Here is a 19986-nt window from a genome sequence, read left to right as displayed (position 1 = left end):
TAAGTGTAACTTTTTGGACGAAAAGGCATTCCGGATATGGTGTTCGGTTAATGCTTGGCCGTGTTCATAAAATCTCTGTTGCAACGATGACCATTTCTATTTAAGTTGCAGGTGCTACTTGAGTGGTAGGTACAGGAGTTGCTAGACAGTGCCCAATAACATCAATGGGATTTGAATTACGTAAAATACCCAGCCTTTACCGCGCCTGAGCAAAATATTGTGTATAAATAGGACTTTACACAAAAAATCTTCATCACTGCAATTTAGGTTCATCAACAGCCAGCCACATCATCAGACGTCCTCCACTCATTAATTTACCACACTTCTTGACAACTCAAGCGCTGGCTTCAGACATCAAAATTTCTCGATGACTGAACCGAGCAAGACCTCTAATGACAAATCAAGGGCAGGCAGTTCCGCAATTGTGCTTCTCGTCCGGCGATGGTTAAGGTGGTTGGTTTTTGGGGCTACCGACTACCTAGATATATTTGGTTAACCACGTCAAACCGCACGGACTGTTTACTTGTTGTGTGTGTGTCGGCCAGTCGGCCTAAGGACAGAATGGTTTTTGTTGTTATTACATAGGGTATGTGTGCCATCAGTAATCTCACGCTCCCATATTCATCCTACTCGAAAACAAGCAATTACAGCACCGATTGATTTCGTTCTTTTTGTTTCCATTGGTGCTCACGTCTAACAAAAAATACAAAAATAAGAAACAAAACAAACAGCGCATCAATCCTTTGTTTTTCGTAGGATGAAAATGGGAGCTACATGCTTTTTTTTTTATGTCTTTATTTATGAGATTTTCAGCCCGAGGCTGGTTCATCTCAGACGAGCTACATGCTTAATAAGGGAACCAATACCCTATATTACATAGCTTCAACCATCATGTTCGTTAGTCGACATCGCATCGTCGTCGTCATGGATGCTGCTGCACGTAATGTGTAACCACAATAATAATGATTACCCTCGCGATGATGATGATGATGCTAGTTGACCTGGTTGGTTGGCTGGCCGACGACTGGCTTGTTGGAAAATTGGGGACCTATCGTTGAGAAATCTCCCAAACAACATCAGCCGAATAGTAAGAAGAAGAAAATAATAAATTTTAAGTTAAATTTAAATTGAACATTTGAAAACGTTAAAACCATAGCCTTTTTAATCAACAGTCAACTTTTTCTCTCAAATATTCTCTCCCAATAATGTAAACAACATTTTAATGACGATGATCCTGGTCTTGTTAGGGGAATATCTGTAAGTAAATATAAAATCGTGTGAGGTACTGTTCCTTTGAATTCCACTAAGAATTTGATAAATATTTCGACCTCAACTGTAAGGTCGTCTTCAGTCGAACAGTACTTAACACGATTTTCGTTTTACTTATTTAATATTTTAATGTTAATTGGAATTTCAATAATACTATTTCATTACTACTAGAGTTTCAGCCTATTTATCTGCTAAACAATAAATAATATTCCATTTTTTCAACAATTTTTGTTACAGCAGCAACAATTCGACAATTATGACCTGTCCCTTTGTGTTGTTCCATTTTTGTATTCAGTTAAAAAGGAAATTCCTGAACGACTCTTTTTAAGAATCTCTTAAATAATTTTTGGATAAGCACTTGGAAGTTCTAGGGGAACATTTCGATAAATCCCAGGAGTCATAACAAAGTAATTTGATAAACATAAAAGGAGTTTTTGACGGAATCCTTAGAGAAATGAATAGAGGAATTTTAGAAAAAAATATTGCAAACATTTCTGGTGAAAGTCCTGTAAATTTTTGGAGGAATTCTTGTAAAATCCAGGAGGAATATTCGACGTAACTCTTCAATCCAGGGAAAAATCGGAGGAATTAAAACAATCTTTCCAGGAAAATTGTAATAATCTGTACAATATTACCAATATCCAAAAAAATATCTGCATAACTGTTGAGCATTCTAAAAATTCTTCACTTTCTATGCTGAAAAAAAACAAAGGTGTGACCTGTGCTCCGAAAACAATTAAAGTATAACAGTTTATAAATTACAGGTGGAAATCGAAGCTCGTCGTATTTGATAATATAGAAATTACTAAAGTTCGATTATCTTGCGACTTCAAATCTCTTAGAATGAACTAAAAGCTGAATATAGTATTTTTCGATCATTTGAAAATATTTCTTACTTCAGAGTGATGAACCTCATGTTATTAGGGGGTTTGTGAGACAAAGCGAATAATTTTATATAATAAAAGTATTATAACTTATTTAGTAACGAGTTTGATATCATAGCAAATTCTGCTCTCCGATTATTATCAATAACATATTAATATCAAAATTTGTTATTGAAATATTTTCCGAATTCACTGTTATTAAGTTGTTATTGAAACTAACAAAACAAGTAATTGAAATGGTTTTCCAGGAACATTTTTTGTTATGGAATTTGTTATTTTGCCGCTTATGACAGACAAATTTATAACACAATATGTTATGGTAATAACTTAAAAATATAAAAATAATAGATTTTATTATTCAGTTATTTTGCCCAAATAACACAGCTCCTTATGCTGTTGTTATTCCCTTCTTCTCGGGTAGAAAACCTTCTTGACGGGAGCATTCAAGAAAAGGCGTGTGTCATACAAAAATGTGTCAAATTAGTGCAATGTACTCAACATATATTGATCCCAGCATCAGGCATTGAATTCCGTTTTCAGTGCTACGAATCAGTTCAACGCAGAGAATTTCCGCTTTTACCAGTTGTGCAGCCTGCAGGAAAAGAGCCTTTGCCGAACTTTGCGGACACCCATAAAGAGTGGCGGCCGGCGGTGCACACGTGTGGGCCACTTAATTTTAATCAGCTTTTATTTTCGCTCGTTTGTTATTTTAACGGTGCAGTAGTGGTAGCTGTACAACAGCGAGTGACTCCTTTCGTGCTGCACTCAGGCTGCAGTAGGGTATATGCACGATTTTCCGGTAGACCACATTCGAGGTGTCGAGGTTTGGTTTTATGGTGGAAACGTATTTTGCGGAAGGACACCGGGCTGAAGCTGGCCGAAAAACGGAGGGGGGGGGGGGTCTGTGGGGCTGGAACTGACGAATCACCATTGTTTCTTTGTGATAGATCTTTTTTTTTTGTCTGTATTAACGAGATTTTTAACCCTAGGCTAGTTCATCTCGGGACCCACGTTTTACTTCCCTTCCGAAGGAAGAACCCACATTTAGTGAGTATGTCGGGAGTGGGATTCGATCCCAGGTCCTCGGCGTGATAGTCAAGTGTTCTAACCACCACACCAGGTCCGCTCCACGAGTGTGATAGATCTTTTTAGGAAGCAATAAGAATACTTGGACAATTTATGTATGAAATGTGTAATTCATAGCTTCATTGAAAAGTTTTATTTATTTTATTTATTCCTGCTTGAGGTTTATATGAATCCCTTCAGAATATTTATTAGATTTCTTTCGAATATGTCCTTAAATAGTTTCCCAACCATTTCTCCTGTATCACCTCCAGAAGTTGTTTTAGGATTCCTTCGAAAGTTCTTGCAGGAATGCTGCAGACTTTTCCCGGGAATATCTATAGAAGTTTCTTAGGGGACGTAGCCAGGCATTTCGGTATGGATTTTTCCAATCATTACTTTCCCCGTGGACCCAATTTGCAATTTCTCTAGGCATTTTCCTAGGAATTTCGTCGTACTATAGCTTCTTTTATTGGAAATCCATAGATTTGGGCTCTCTTGGGATTTCTCCAGGATTTCCTCGTCAAGGTATTCCTACAGGGATATCTCTTGAAATTGCTTAAGAAATTTCTGTTTTGGTTTACTCCTGAAATATTGCAGAGATTTTTCCAGAGCTTTAATGAATAAACATAATTTTAATCATGATTAAAAATAGTGATTAATCGTAAGTTCCATTGATATACTGTGAACTTTTGGATACTTTTATTACTAGACATTATGTTTTACTATGTAATCCCTTGCATCCAATTGCATACTTACAGGCGATACATGTATACTTTATAGGCGTTTAATCATAAGAAAAAGTTCAATCAATGAATAATCAGTGATTATACGCTTTTCGAATGATTAAATGAGTTAAAAATAAATTAGAGAGGCCTAATAGTATTCAATGAACGAGTTAAATACTAAACCAAGATTGTGATTAAAGCAAATTCACCAAAAAGTTTACTATTTATTAATAAAAAGTTCGATTAATCACTATTTTTAATCTAGAATCTATGATTAAAATTGATCGCTTTAGGTTTTTCTACAATTTCTGGCTGATAATTATTCTTGGATTCATGCCAAAACTTCTCAATTAATTTATGCTGCGATTCCTCCAAGAATTGCTCAAGATATTCTTTGAGAATTTTGGTCAGCAATTAGAAATAGCTCCGGGGATTTCTTCGGAAACTGCAATAAGGGTTCCTTCACAAATAAGTCAAGGAACATATACTGAATTATCTTGAGGGATTCCCAATGGGGATTCCTTTATTTACTAAACTTTTCTTATTCTAGGGACTCTTCAAAAGATTTTTCCAGGGATTTCTTGAAGAATTGTGTTTTCGTTCTGATAAGCTTGCCCCGCTTCTTGCGTAACCACTCCAAGTATTAAATGTGTGCCATGGACAGGGATGCCAAATGTGCAGATTTATCTGTATCATATAGATCCCAGCATCCATACAGATTGTACAATGCAGATGTATGCAATGCAGATTTTTGGGGCCACAGTTCCCGTAACGTGGGTAGATCACTTTAGAATGGTGCGTTGTGGCATAAGATCTACCAAATCAAATTTTGATCTTGAAATTTTCCTGCCTAAAGTAATCAGGCAATAGTTTACAAATACTACAATATACTGTCGATAAACGTTCAAAATTTCATTCGATTCGGTTTACTGGTTTCGGAGATATGACAGTTCAAAAATTGGTAGTCTAAAAAATACAGTGATAGACATTTGTTTAGCCAAGGCCAAAAAATTTTCAAAAAAGTGTCAGGAAACTCATACAAAAGATTTTATGATAAAACAATTTTATCGTAGTGATAGTATATCTAGTGCTGTTTAAAAAAATGTGATACATCACACTTACATATACACTGAAACAAAAACGAGGGTGAAAACCCTTCATATGTAATTTTTTGCCTAGACATTCGTTTAGCCGAATTGTACAATTTTCAGAATTCCATAATAAAAAAAACTAACAAATTTCGAAAAATATAAAAAAAAATCATTTTGTATGGTGACCTGCATTATAGATCGACTTGTTAATCATGAATTAGATCGAGGGTCTCCAGTTAGCCTAGTGGTTAAGGCTATGGATCGCCAATCCGGAGACGGCGGGTTCGATTCCCGTTCCGGTCGGGGAAATTTTCTCGACTCCCTGGGCATAGTGTATCATTGTACTTGCCTCACAATATACAAATTCATGCGATGGCAGGCAAAGAAAGCCCTTCAATTAATAACTGTGGAAGTGCTCAAAGAACACTAAATTGAAGCGAGGCAGGCCAAGTCCCACTGGGGACGTCGAGCCATAAAGAAGAAGAAGAAGATCGTTTTTGGAAGTGTTGCCATATTGATTTTGCATGCATCATAAATATGTCATAATACTGTAATTGTTTCCAAATTGAGATTTGATGTAGTTATTTTTATCGGAAGTATTTCAAAAGGATCTAATGAAAGTTTCATGACCAAAGCAGGTTGAAAATTTACGAAAAACAATACTTTTAACAGAGAAAAACAACCCTTTTAACTCTCAAAGGTCACTTGATGATGGTTTAGTGTTATTTTAGGTAATCCAATCTTTCATTAAAAGGGCCCATATAGCCGAGGCGGTAAACGCACGGGTATTCAGCATGACCATGCTGAGGGTGACGGGTTCGATTCCCGGTCGGTCCAGGATCTTTTCGTAAAGGAAATTTCCTTGACTTCCTTGGGCATAGAGTATCTTCGTGCCTGCTACACGATATACGCATGCAAAATGGTCATTGGCAGAGGAAGCTCTCAGTTAATAACTGTGGAAGTGCTCATAGAACACTAAGCTGAGAAGCAGGCTTTGTCCCAATGACGACGTTACGCCAAGAAGAGAGAGAGAACCTGGATAGATGACAAAACGTCAAAAGACAAAACGTCGAATGTCAAAACGTCGAAAGGACAAAACGTGGAAACGACAAAACGTCGGAAAGTTAAATCTAATATTCTGCCCGACCACAACTTAGCAGCACGAGACTTGGACGTAGTCACAGGATCGGCGTGCTACCAGGCAACCGGAGGGGCTTCGCGGGATCAAAAACGGCTCTAAATCGTTCAAACAAATCATAATCATATGAGCGGTTCAATTTTCACAATTTATATGGCCAAACCGTTATTGTTTTGTTCACTCTATCGCACAACTCCGGCAGCATGGTCACTCCCATAGACGCTGTAGTGATCAGCAAGATGGGCCCGATACCGATGAATGGGGATTTGAGGACAATGGCGGTTTTCGGTGGACTGGAATGGCGATCCTCAGCGATGTGGAGTTAGCTTCGATGAATAGGCGCTTCCTTTGGACGAAACCGATCGGCGACGGCAAGGCCGCTCTATTGTCGAGCCGTTTAGGAAATTCTTCTTGATATTTAGGGCCACGACCCGAGAGCATTCCTCTTCGACGTGAATGGTCTCCGGCCAGTGGTTTTGGGGTCCTTGACTATTAGCCCGAGCAGAGGAGAATATGAATTTAATAACTACGAAATCACATAACCTGTTTTTATATCTTGTTTTGTTATTATTTAATTATCAAGGCATAGCTTTTCCATAACAAATTTTGTTGGACTATCTCATTTAGTTATAATCAAGCTATTGCTATACATTCACTCAATTACATTTCAATAACATGTTTTGTTGAAGTACAAGTTTTGTTATTGTTGTACTATTGATCAACTTATCAACAATAGCACAACAGTAACAAGTATTGAAATCAAAGCGACAATTCGATAATAATGATCTGTCCTTGTTTTGTTCCACTTTTGTATTCAGTTAGAAAATTTTCGAACGAATCCTCTGAAAAATTCCTTAAATAATATTTGGGAAAACATTTGGAAGTTCTAGAGGAACCCTTCGATACCCTGGAGAAGTCTTCAAAAGAACTCCTGGCAAAATCTTCTTAGAAATTCCAAAGTAATACTTCTTAGCAATTATTAGAATTCTTGGCAAAATCTTTTGAAAAATTCCAGGTGAATTCTTCGGAATAAAACTCCTGGTGAAATTCACAAAGAAATTTTCAGAGAAATCTCAAGATGAAATTCGGGACAAATAATCACGGGGAATTCTGAAGAAATCCGTGAAGGGATTCTGTTCACAATTCTGAAGGAATTTCTAGAGAAGTTTTTGAAAATCTGTGAATGATTTCGTGGAAGAACTCTCGAATAAATTTCTGGAAGTAGTATTTTTCGATCATTTACATTAGTATTGTTACTCATGTTGTTTGTAGGTTCGTGAGACAAAGTGAATAATTTTATATAATAAGAATCATAATTTACTCAGTTATGATTTTGATATAATAACAAATTTTGCTTTCCGTTTATGTATTATCAATAACAAATTAATATTAAAATTTGTTATTGGAATATTTTCCAAATGCACAGTTATTAAGTTGTTATTGATACTAGCAAAACAAGTTAGTAGAATGGTTTTCCAAGAACATTTTTGCCTTTCTCGTACACTAAGTGTACTGGAAAGGCTATATTTTCACTCCAAAAATGACTTTTTGATAGAAGGCCCGGAGGGTCGAGTCACATATACCAATCAACTCAGCTCGACGAATTGAGGTGATGTCTGTGTGTATGTATGTGTGTATGTGTGTATGTGTGTGTACAAAAAACTCACATCACTTTTTGGCAGTAAACCTCAACCGATTTTAATGACCGACAGTTCATTCGACGCGGAATCTGGTCCTATTGTTTCCTATTGAAAATGGTTCGGATCGGTCCAGCCGTTCCGGAGTTATGGCCATTTAGGTGTTCCGGACCGGTACCCCAGGAAGGGGCCAGATATGAAAATGCTACAACCCTATGCATGCGACACATAAAACCGCGGCATTTTCCATAACTTGATGAACGGTATGCAGGAAAATACTCTCAAACCATATCTGAACCGGTAGTGTTCCAGAACTGGTTCCGGGTGTCCCGCCGGAAGTGGCCAAATAAAAAAGTGAACCAAATTCATGCATGCGACACATCAAATAGCGGCTTTTTCGATAACCTGATTAACGGTATGCAGGAAAATAGTCTCAGACCATATCTGAACCGGTAGTATTCCAGAACCGGTTCCTGGTATCCCACCGGAAGTGGCCAAATATCAAAGCGGAGCAAAACCTATGCACGCGACACATCAAATCTCGGCTTTCTCGATAACCTGATAAACGGTTAGCAAGAAAATAGGCTCACACCACATTAGAAACTACAGGTAATGTTCCGGAACCGGTTCCGAGTGTCGCGCCGGAAGTGGCCAAATACATAAGTGAACCAAAGTAATGCATACAACACATCAAATTGCGGCTTTTTCGAAAACCCGATGAACGATTAGCAAGAACCAGACTACATTATAAACTACCGGTAGTGTTCCGGAATCGGTTGCATTTGTCCCGCCGGAAGTGGTCAAATGTAAAAGAGAACCAAACCCATGCAAGTGACACATCAAATCGCAGCTTTTGAGGTAATCTGATAAACGGTTAACAAAAAAAAGTCTCAGACCGCATTAGGGAAAATCAGTAGTGTACCAGAACCGATTCCGGGTGTCCCGCCGAAAGTGGACGAATGTGGAAGGAAACCAAACACATGCGTGCGGCTCATAAAATACCGGCTTTTTCGATAACCTGAAGAACGATCAGCAAGAAAATAGTCTCAGATCACATTGGAGACTACCGGTAGTGTTCCAGAACCGGTTCCGAGTGTCTTGCTGGAATTGGTTAAATGTAAAAATGATCTAAACCCATGCATGTGACACATCAATTCGTGGCTTTCTAGGAAATCGAGTGAACAGTTAGAGGAAACTAGTTTCATGCCATATTTGGGACAATTGGTACTGTCCTGGTTCCAGATGTCTCGCCGTAAGTGGTAAAATGTAAAATTGAACCAAACTCATGCATTCGGTGCATCAAATCACGGCCTTTTCGATTACCTGATGAACGGTTAGTAAGAAAATAGGCACAGACTACATAAGTTACTACCGGTAGTGTTTGTGGTTCCGGGTGTCCCGCCGGAAGTGGCCATATACAAAAGTAAACCAAACTAATGCATGCCACACGTCAAATCGCGACTTTTTTGATAACCTGATTACCGGTTAGCAAGAAAATTGGCTCTAACCACATTAGAGACTACCAGCAGTATTACAGAACCAACTTTGGGTGCTTTGCCGGAACTACGAAAGTGAGCAAAATCATAGCAAGCGATAGATATGTATGTGTAATTGTTCTCTTCATCATGACAAAACTAAAGTGTTCTCAGAACTCATCAAATCACACCATTTCAGATTCCTACTCATCCTTACAGTCAACGTTGTATGGGAAAATTAAAATTTAATCGCAACAACCCTGAACATTTTTTTTTTCAATCTCCTTTTGCGTCTAAAGGTACTACACAAAATTCTGATGTGACTGGTTGCGCCCGCGCTCTGTAATGTGGATGAAATTTTATTGGGATTTAGTTTGGGAAATTTCACTTGCTTGCATTTTTTTTTTTTGTTCAATTTTACATGGATCTTGTAATCAGCGATAATAAAATATAGCCTGAAGTGTACAGAAAAAACTTTGTAGACGACCCCAAAGTGATCTGTGGTTGTGAAAAAGGTTATATCTTAGCTTGTAATCATCGTCTTCATATTGATTGGCCTCCAATGACAGTGAAGGTGGTCAAGCAGTCAACTGAGAGCTCTGATATTTTTAAGCTCTGCCTATACGTTGAACATAACGTCGGAATATGCGGCATCCATAAGTTTTTCTATTCGATAATGGCTTTGATAAAATTCTTTATTAAATAGCTGTATTTGATTTTTGTCAAGACTGGAAGAGCCATTTTCAAGCTTTCTCAATAAAGTATTCTGAGGATTCGGCTTACGTCGACATCATGAGTACATATTCGACGAGAAAGGCGCTATCACCACTAGGTGGATTAATCAGGGTTTTTTCATGGAAATTTCAATCAAAACCATGAAGTTTAAGATGAATTTTAGAATGCTTTTCGGATGAAAATACACCAATATATTCCTGAGTTGTTCTTCTTGCATAAAATATATGTTTGTAATTGTTTTTCAATTTCCCACCAGTTTATTTTAATACTTGTGACTTGGGTGGAATACTAGTAAACATGTTAATGGTTTAGTTTACATATTTGTATGATGGAGAAAAAGAAAAAAAGGTATTCATCACAAATTTGTATTTTTGTTGTTGTTGACACATTCCAACCATGGTAGCAATAATTTCATACTAGCAGATGACTTACAATAAGTGATGTATAGATTCGAACAACGATGTGAATTCCGGGCCTCTTGCACGGCACCACTTTTGGTGCCACACAATGCACAACAACAACGCTCCCGCCACAAGTCTCGCACCGTGTCATGCTAATTTTTATTCATTTCATGCCATTCACTTTGAACTCTCTATTTTCAACTTGGCAATATAGCCAATAGAGATGACGCGCAGTTCTCAATCAAAGGATCTAAGTTCGATTCCCACTGAACACCAATTTGCTTTTTTTATTTGAAAATCTTGAGTCGTATATTGGTACTCGCAATCGTAATAAGATCGTGCATAATCGTATATTTAGATGGACAAAATCGGCGAAATCGTACAAATTTTTCGAGAAATCGTAAATTATGTTGGATGAAATCGCAGTAACCGTATATATATTTCGATATGGCCTCCATTTTAGTATGTATATGCCTGTTTCGTGCATTGAATACGATTTCTTTGGTGCTATATATGTGTGACTATTTCAGTTGCAATTTCGATATAGCAACCAAATTGCTGGCTGGGCTAGTCTAACGACCTAGGATAAGGACTTCAGCCACGAACCGAGTGTTTTGGTTTCATTTAGTTGCATTATAACAGTTTTATTATAACAGTTATATTTTATATTATATTATTTGGATGGTAATGTTGCGTAACTCAAAACAGCAAAAATAGAATTTATAGGGCTATCGACTTTATGTTAATATATTGCAGGACAGTGTCTCCGATTTTGAATGTCCCGAAACTATGGCATAGTCTCTGATTGTAACTCTATCTAGCCAAAACCGAAACTTAAAATGCTGTAGACGCTTGATTTTGAACATCATAATAGTTTGGATGACCCCAGCTGATCTGATGATGTCCATTGAACATTCAGAAGATTTACGGGACATGATAGATCACATATCGTAGCTTTGTGCATGTATAACATGTATAATGAAAAAAGTTACCGTTATACCCGTAGACTTGAGTATGCAATCTCAAGAACGGTTTGTATAACCTGGGATATCCCAACAGATCTGGTACTTTCTATTGAACTTTCAGAAGACTTACTGGACATGATAGAATACAAATCGTAGCTTTGTATAATGAAAGAAGTTACCGTTACACTCGTAGTCATTAGGATTTAAACTCAAGAACGGTTCGGATGACCTAGGGTATAAAAACAAGTATGCAGCATCATATTCTACCCTTTCTATGCTGTTTAGCTCCAACACCACAGAAATACGTGGAAAAAACTCTAAAAACTCTTGGAAAAAATCCGGCTTCAAAGGGGTTAATGAGAAAAATAAGAATATTGTAAAGCGGTTGAAAATTGAGAAAGTTATGACACTACAAATCAAAGCATCTTTTTATTACGAAGCTTCAAATCGATTGAAAGTTTATAAAGTTATAACACTTACAGTCAAAGCTTCTTTTTGTATTTCTTGAAAATTCAACATTGAGGCGTTTGTCTCTTTATCTCGAAAGATTTGGCTCAAACCCAGAGGTTCCTTTTTTATGTGATTTTAATCTCGAAGAGCATAAGAATTCAAGAAGTTTCAATAACTGTTGAATAATAAGCCGCACTCTAGGGGCTATGGCTACCGTAAGCATGCCAAAAATCAGCTCTCCTAAAATTTATTCAAGAGATATGCGGATATTACTAGGCTGCGTGGAGAACAGCAAGCTTGGAGGGCCGACCAAGTCAAAAGAAATCTGGCGAGAGTACGCCATTCTCGAGGATGGAGTTGATAACTCAGGCTTATCTACTCAACGATGTTGACTCTAATTTTACACGACTTCTCACATAATTTTACTTACAGTTATGATTGCTAGATTTGCCCGCACATGATAACAAGTTTGTCTAAATACGTACCTGTAAAAAAAAAAAACAAGAAAAACAGAATCGTTATTGTTATTTTAAATAGAGAAAATGCAAATACTGAAATAAAATTAAGGAAAAAAAATTGAAAAGATGGTCGGTTAATTGATAAAAAAATATTACTAATGATAACAAGTAAGCGAAAGTGAAAATCGTATCTTTTCAAAAATCGAGGAATCATACATTACCCAATCATTAAACTAGAGATACTGTATATGTAAAATACCTGTATTAAAAACGGATTTACATTCGGTCAGAAACGGACAAATCCAAAATTAACATAATTTACGCACCGCAAAACATTTCCCAACTTATACAATCATTACAGCCTCATTTTTGGCCTAATGTTGGCTTCCGAGTTATTCCCACACAAAAGTGTCGTGGGATAAACGGTCACCATCGACTCGGCGATGACGGCGATAATTCACAACCGATTACTATCTGCTCAACCAACCGATCAACTAACCAACCATCCGCAGCTAGAGCCACTAGTGCCATGCCGACGCGTGATGGAACCGGTAATTTGATTAACGTGCCCTGGCACCTGAATTACGGTAATTTATCGAATCGCGTCAGTGCCAAGCCAAGCCAAGTGACAGTAGCAAGCAGCCTCTCATCAAGCGGAAAATGTGATTTAACACCCACTTTAAAGTGATTCGTGGATTTGCTTTGAGAAACTCTTGTTGTGGTGTCGTCGTGGCCGTAGTCATCAGCTGTTTCCAGGAGGGTGCCATTTCATAAGATGTTCAAATTACGGACTATGGTCTATACGATGCGATGCGACGACGACGACGATTGCAGCATATCTATCTGGTGAAGTAACTTGATCCACCTGCTGAATGGTGGAGCGGCTTCTGTTCCCTCTCAATTGGTCGCTCTCGGGAAAACTCATTACGTTTCTTTTGAGTGACATATTATTACGCACACCCTTCACCCGCTGCGCTCTTGGTTGGGGTATTAGGAATGAAGTGGTAGTTATAGCTCTGTGATAGTACCGTAATCTGGGGGTAAATTGATCAACGGTTTTGAAGATTCAAAAATGGCCCGTAGTTGCTATTTCAGTATCGCCAAATGAGCTTCACTTACACATCGAAGCAATTAGATAACAGCTTGAGACTAACAGATATGTGTCTATTTCAGGCCAAACATTTCAATAGGTCCTATCTACATTTGAGAGGCTCTCTTTGTTCACTTTCTCTTTCAACTATTGCAATGTAATGGTACACTTTTCAACTACTTTTGCAGTACAAATCGAAAGACGATTGTTTTGACCATCGTTCAATGCAAGGACACAATCATAATACAAATAAACAGCTGAGAATACACGAAAGAGAGGAAACCCCAAGGGAGTCTCTCTTCTGCAGATAGGACCTTTAGACATTCTTGGCCTGATTTCTATTCTAGGCGAAAATGGCCACGTCAGATTGCAGATCAAAGTGGGAAGGAGGAAGAAGTGATGATGCACTTGCCTACGGAAGACCGTTTATATCCCTAAGTTTGCACAAGTTCATGCAGATGTCAAAGTGTGTGAGGAATGGATGTTTGGCAGAGGTTCACGTTGGTGCGTGGATGCCGATTTGTAGGCATAATGTGATAGATTGACTATAGCTGTGCTGTAAATTTTGAAGCAAGAAAATGAACTTCTCAACCCGATTCTGGTTTTAGTAATACCTGTGAGGATATAAGTTATGTGTTGTATATGTGCAGAATCCAGAGGAAGATGGTAGTGGTACAGAGGAAAGGGATGGTCTAGGAATTACAATATTTGCAATACTTAAGGAATAATGAATAAAGTGTTTTTGACAAAACACATGTAAGCTTCGTGTAAAACTCCCAGAAAAAGTTCTTAAAAAAGCAATTTACCCTCGCTTCACAGTACCCGTACTAACCAGCCACAAACTCGGGAGATTGCCCGTGAAAGTGGATTATCTCATCCGGCAAATCGCCAGGCCTGCTGGAACCACGTCGCTAGCTGGCCGCTCGGTTTACCTCACCAATGGTTCGTGTGAACTTTTTTCCGTTTTTGTTTTGGTCGGCAGCTTCAGTTTTTTCTTTCGCTCAGTGACCGAACGAGAAGACGAAACTGACGACATGGCTTTGACTGGGAGCATTAGGAAGAGCTTTGTTTTTCATTATCTCATGCCCGCTTGTTTGACTGCGCGCGTCTGCTGCTTTTCTGGTCGTTCGTCGTCGTCGTGACTACTGGGCTTCCGAGATGTTCGTCCATTAAGCACGCGGCGGGATAGGACGACGAAAGATCGAAATTATACTTAACCGACTTGTCTTGGAGAACGACAGACGGCTTCTCCTCGGCTTTAACAGGGGGACGAAAGTAGGTAAGTATACTCATTCGCCATCATTACCGGGGTTGATTGTTTTTCGGAGTAATGATTGCTTTTCGTTTGCACCGAGAAGAAGGTTGGATCCGATGAACAGATTTTTGGTAATTTGTTGGTGGGTTGGGCATGGAAATTTGCGTGAAATGAGAAGAGTACCTACTGGAAAACCTACAAATGAGATGGTTCATTGCACAATTTGTTGGTTCTCTAGCAAAAAAAAATAGATGCATGATGTGCCCATCTGAGCGTTACATGCACTCTTTGATGAACAAATGAAGGGATTATCCTTGGAAGAAGAATGCAATGACATTCCGAACAGTCAATATGAAATGCAAATTACCTATATGTTACTTTTCGCATGAGAGCATTTCCAGCTCAACGAACGAATCGCGTATACGCGACGTTTTCCAATCCAAATGATTAGTATGTATATTTTAACTAACTTGCTTATTCTACAATTGAAATTTTCTTCATGAATGAGCGAGCATCAATTTGAAAATATTGTTCATGTCATTTGTTTTACAATATTCTTAACCTAACTTTTAAAAAGGGCGTATGACAAAAAGCCTCATTTTCTTCTGTAAAAAAAATTAAACTCGAAGACGATTTAATGGCTTGAAATGATACACTGAGAGTAATATTCATAGCGGATCTGCTAGATGTAATATATATTCAATTTTCTATAAATGTTACCCTTCGATTTTATTTTATTTGTTTAGTAGCTGACTTCCAGCCTCAAAATTTACCAGGTAGCCCAGGATCGTCAAATGAGTTCATTCAATTTTTTCTCAAATTTTTTTTTTCATTAATTTCCAAATTTTTTGGAAAATCGAGCCAAGTTTTCGAAAATATGCAATTCACTCAAATTCAAGTATCTTGCGTTGCAGTCAACCTACTTTCAATCCTTTTTCCATGAATTGAAAGCAGACCACTATATGTTTCGATTATCTGAATTCAATTTTTTGCGTTTAATTATGGAATTCGTACAATTGGGACAATAACCTTAAAAAATTGGGACAATTGGGCAATAACCTTAAAAAATAAATTTAAAATTACATTTCAAATATCACATGTGACAACCTTCTCAAAAATATTTTTTTGAATATTTTCCACGAGTATGGGCATTGTTTTTCCGGCTTTACTTTACAAATTTTCTCAACTGTAAAAAATGTTGTGAAAAACTTTTTCCAGCTCGTATTTTTTTTGAATTTCTTAGAAAATTTGCTTTCTTTTCCTAAAAAACTTTGTTTCTATGATTCTTCGTTCTTGAGTTATGATTTTTTTTTAATAAGTAGTGTCAGGGGAAAACAAAGATTTTCCACCTAATTTTTCTAGAAAAATAGGCGACCCAGAATTTTTCTCACTTTTTTTTTTGTTCATATATCCATGAGCCCTGACTGTGGAAAAAGTTTCATGATAATCTGGGACCATTCGATCCAATCCCGTATGGTAATAAAAAAAAAAATGCTCCTGGGATGCTTTCGAAAATTCTTTGAGAATTTTTTAAGAAATTGGGCCAAGAATACCTGCAGAGATATCTTCGAGAAATCGTGCAGGAATTCTTCCCAGGATTCCTTCACAAAATTCATAGAAAACTTTAGACTGTTCTCTATAGTTTTTCTTAGAAATTACCCTAGAAATTATATTCAGAACTTATTTAAACAACCCCCTTTGTATTCCTTCCGAAATTGCTCCATGGATTCCTTTGGAAAATTCTCCAGGTATTCCATTCGAATAAATCTCCACAGATTCCTTTTGAAACTTATTTCAACACATATTCCATGAATCGCTACAGAAATTTTTCTAGAATTTTCTTCAAAATGTTGGAGAGACGAAGGGCCAGCCAAGGGCTGAAAGTCTCTTAAATAATGACAAAACAATCAATCAAATCAAAATGTTCTCGAAGCGGTCCTTTTTAAATTTCTCCACGAATATCTCTTATAAAGCTTCCAAGGGTTAAATTAGAAATTTCTCAATACCTTCGGAAATCCATGCTAGAATTACTTCAGGAAATCATCCATGGATTCATTCAAAATTCTTACAATAATTCCTTAAGAAAATCAAAAGTTCAGAATTTTTCCAAGGATTTCTTCAGAAAAATAATACTTCCAAATATTTATCAAGAAACTTTTCCAGGGATTCCTTTAGACATTTCCCTGGGGATTCCTTCAAAAACTCTTTATGAGATCTCTGCATAAATTTGTCCAAGGATTTACGAAATCTTCTATGGATTCCTTCCAAATTTTTTCCAAGAATACCATAAGAAATTACTTCAGGAATTCGGTCTTTAATATACCAAGGCTTCTTTAAAAATCATATTGTCAGAGTTTGATTCAGGTATTCCTTTATGAGCTACCCCAATAACTCTTTTTTAGTATCCTCTTTCGGATTTTGTTCAGGGATTCTTTCAAAGATTCATTCAAAAATTCTTTCATAATTTTTTCTTGCGATTTGATTCTTACAAAAATTTGTACACATTTTCTTTAAGAAGTCTAAGAATCTGTTGAGAAATTGCTCTAAACATTCCGTTGAAAATTCTCATATGAATGTGCCCAGGAATTTGTTCTGGGATTCCGGAAAATTCCGAGTTCATACAGAGATTCCCTTAGCATAACTTCCAAATATTTTCCGACACTCCCTCTAAGGAATGCTCTAAGACATATTTCCTAAGAATTCCTTATGGAATTCATTTGGGAATATCTCAAGAGTCCTTTGGCGGATCGACTGAGGATTTTAATCAAGGACTTAAATGGCTACACAGTCTTTTAATATCGGAAAACGAGGTTTATTATTTAATCCTAGTTTCGACACTGGGGTTTTTGTGTTTTCTTCCCCTGAATTAATCACCACTGAAGGTGACACAAAACCCCAGTGTCGAAAAGTCAGGCAAATAATAAACTTCGTTTTCCCATATTAAAAGACAGCGTTACTGTTTTAATCATAGATATTTATTTATTTATTTATAATCATAGATATTTCCAAAGTTCTTTTTTTACAAGAGATCTTTAAATCTAGAAGCTTATCTAGGCGGTTTCTCCAGGTATTCGTAGAGGAATTCTCTCAGAAATAAATTCAGGAATACTTTCAAAAAATCCGCCATGAATATTTAGTGCTTCTTCGAGGTTTCGAGGATTTCTTTTTTAGAAGTCCCTTTAGAAATTGCCAAAACAATTATTGAAAGAATTAATAAAACAATCCCTGAAGAGTTTTCTAAACTGATAGCTAATCGACTGTATGGTGGAATTAACTATGTTTGGCTACGCAGTCATTAATTGAACAAAGACGTTCTTTATTTGCCCGACGTTTTGACATGGGGTTTGTGTCTTCTTCAGGGGGTACTCTAATTTTACACATACTCTATTTATGTCAAATTGTTTGAACTCACAATATTTGTACCTCTATTTGTCTTAGGTTTGGTCTAATTGCATTTGTCGGGTTTAGCTGTTTTAGGAACATGCTGTGAAGTTCAAGAGTCTGCATTGAGTTCGGTTCGCGCGCTGTCGTTTGGGATAGTTGGAGGGGAAAATGCTTTTTTTTCGGGATCGACTGAGATGCCAGCAGTGGCAAGGGAGAAATTGCGGTTTGGTCGGATAGCAGCGCAGTATACTGCCCAGTTACAATGTTATATTTACGGCAATGAATGGTCATCATGATGACAGTTGACTTGTAACGCTGATGCGGATGCATATTCTCCGATGGACACAATGGGTGAGCTCGTTCCATATTATTGTTAAAAGTACATGTTCAACTCTAATTTGAAACAAATAGATGGCCTGTGTTTACTAATACTTTACTTCATTTTTTACACAGAATAGTATTCTTGTATTTGATTGATTTTATTATTTTCCTGTGTTTTTGTACAGTCCGCAAATTAAAGGTGCTGGTTAAATTATTTTTATAACTTTGTTGTAGTAGTTGTTTTGTTTTTATTTGCACAGTCCTTCATCGTCGATGTCGGCACAGGATCTCGTCCTAATATATCGATTTCATGGTATTACAATTGATAAACAATTAATATTTATATTGGTTCACCAGTCTTCTTAATTGCGAGGTGACGCAAGACCTCGGTCTATCTATAAGGCATACTCCGAGATTCAATATAGAGTTTCCAAGGTTTTTCCAAGGTTTCACCATTCTTCCGAATTGTGAGGTGACGCAATTGTGAATATATGTGTTTTGTGTATGTTTCCGGTTGCGTAGATCGCATTGCTTACCAAAGTGAATCCTGATCTATGTGACTTTCTATCTCTCCCTACTAACAAAAAACTCCTTCCCGTGACAACTGTGCACAACCGTGCACAGTAGTATATACAATCTCTAGTAGCAACAGTTAATCGGGGCCCATATAGCCGAGGCGGTAAACGCACGGGTATTCAGCATGACCATGCTGAGGGTGACGGGTTCGATTCCCGGTCGGTCCAGGATCTTTTCGTAAAGGAAATTTCTTTGACTTCCTTGGACATAGAGTATCTTCGTGCCTGCCACACGATATACACATGCGAAATGGTCATTGGCAGAGGAAGCTCTCAGTTAATAACTGTGGTAGTGCTCATAGAACACTAAGCTGAGAAGCAGGCTTTGTCCCAGTGAGGACGTTACGCCAAGGAGAGAGAGAGTAGCAACAGTTTTCGGACTAACATTCCTTTCCTTCCCTGGTTGACCGTAAGGACGTGGCCGGCGCCGTTATTGACCCAATAAAGATTGAGCTCTCGGAACGTGTACATTGAGGATGCTGTGCTAATCCTAAGCCCAATCTGTTGGTTCTATGTACAATTCCGCTAGCTCTGGTCAATCACGGAGTAGCAACTACGAAGTGTACGGTCACCAATGCTCATGCTCATGCCCATGCTCATCTAGGAACATGCTGTGAAGTTCAAGTTTGTTCTAAAGTAGGAAAATTATAAATGAGTTCACTTTTAAAAAAAACTTACACTTTGAACTTTCTAATTTTTCACTCACATTTGTTCACAAACAGTTAGAATATATTTAACATTATAGTACCCTCTGAGGAAGACACGATCCCCGTGTCGAAACGTCGGGCAAACAAAGAACGCCATTTGTTCAATTGATGACTGCGTAGTCAAACATAGGAAATTTTTAAACAAATCCTTGGAGGATTGCTTGGAAAAGATTCCTAGAAAAAACTCGTAATAATTGTCTGGAGGAATGTCTGAACAAAAATTTCTGAAGTTCTAAAGTTATCTCTGGAGGAATTTCTGAACAAGTACTTGAAGAAACTGCTTGAAAGGTATTTCTCCATTCACAGAAAAAAAAATCATGAGAAATATCTGGAGGAGCTCTGAAATTAATTCAAAAGGAAA

At 37.5% G+C, this 19986-nt stretch overlaps 1 protein-coding gene across 1 annotated transcript in view; it reads right to left on the bottom strand.

The window, feature by feature from the left end:
- The window catches only part of LOC109411339 (uncharacterized), a 195654-nt gene that overhangs the window by 60924 nt on the left and 114744 nt on the right, over positions 1 to 19986 (bottom strand). The gene's annotated exons all lie outside the window — the stretch shown is intronic.

This window comes from Aedes albopictus, chromosome 3, assembly GCF_035046485.1.
Source record: "Aedes albopictus strain Foshan chromosome 3, AalbF5, whole genome shotgun sequence".
NCBI classification, from domain to species: domain Eukaryota; kingdom Metazoa; phylum Arthropoda; class Insecta; order Diptera; family Culicidae; genus Aedes; species Aedes albopictus.
Note: the sequence above shows the minus strand (reverse complement) of the source record. Positions and strands in the feature narration are given on the sequence as shown.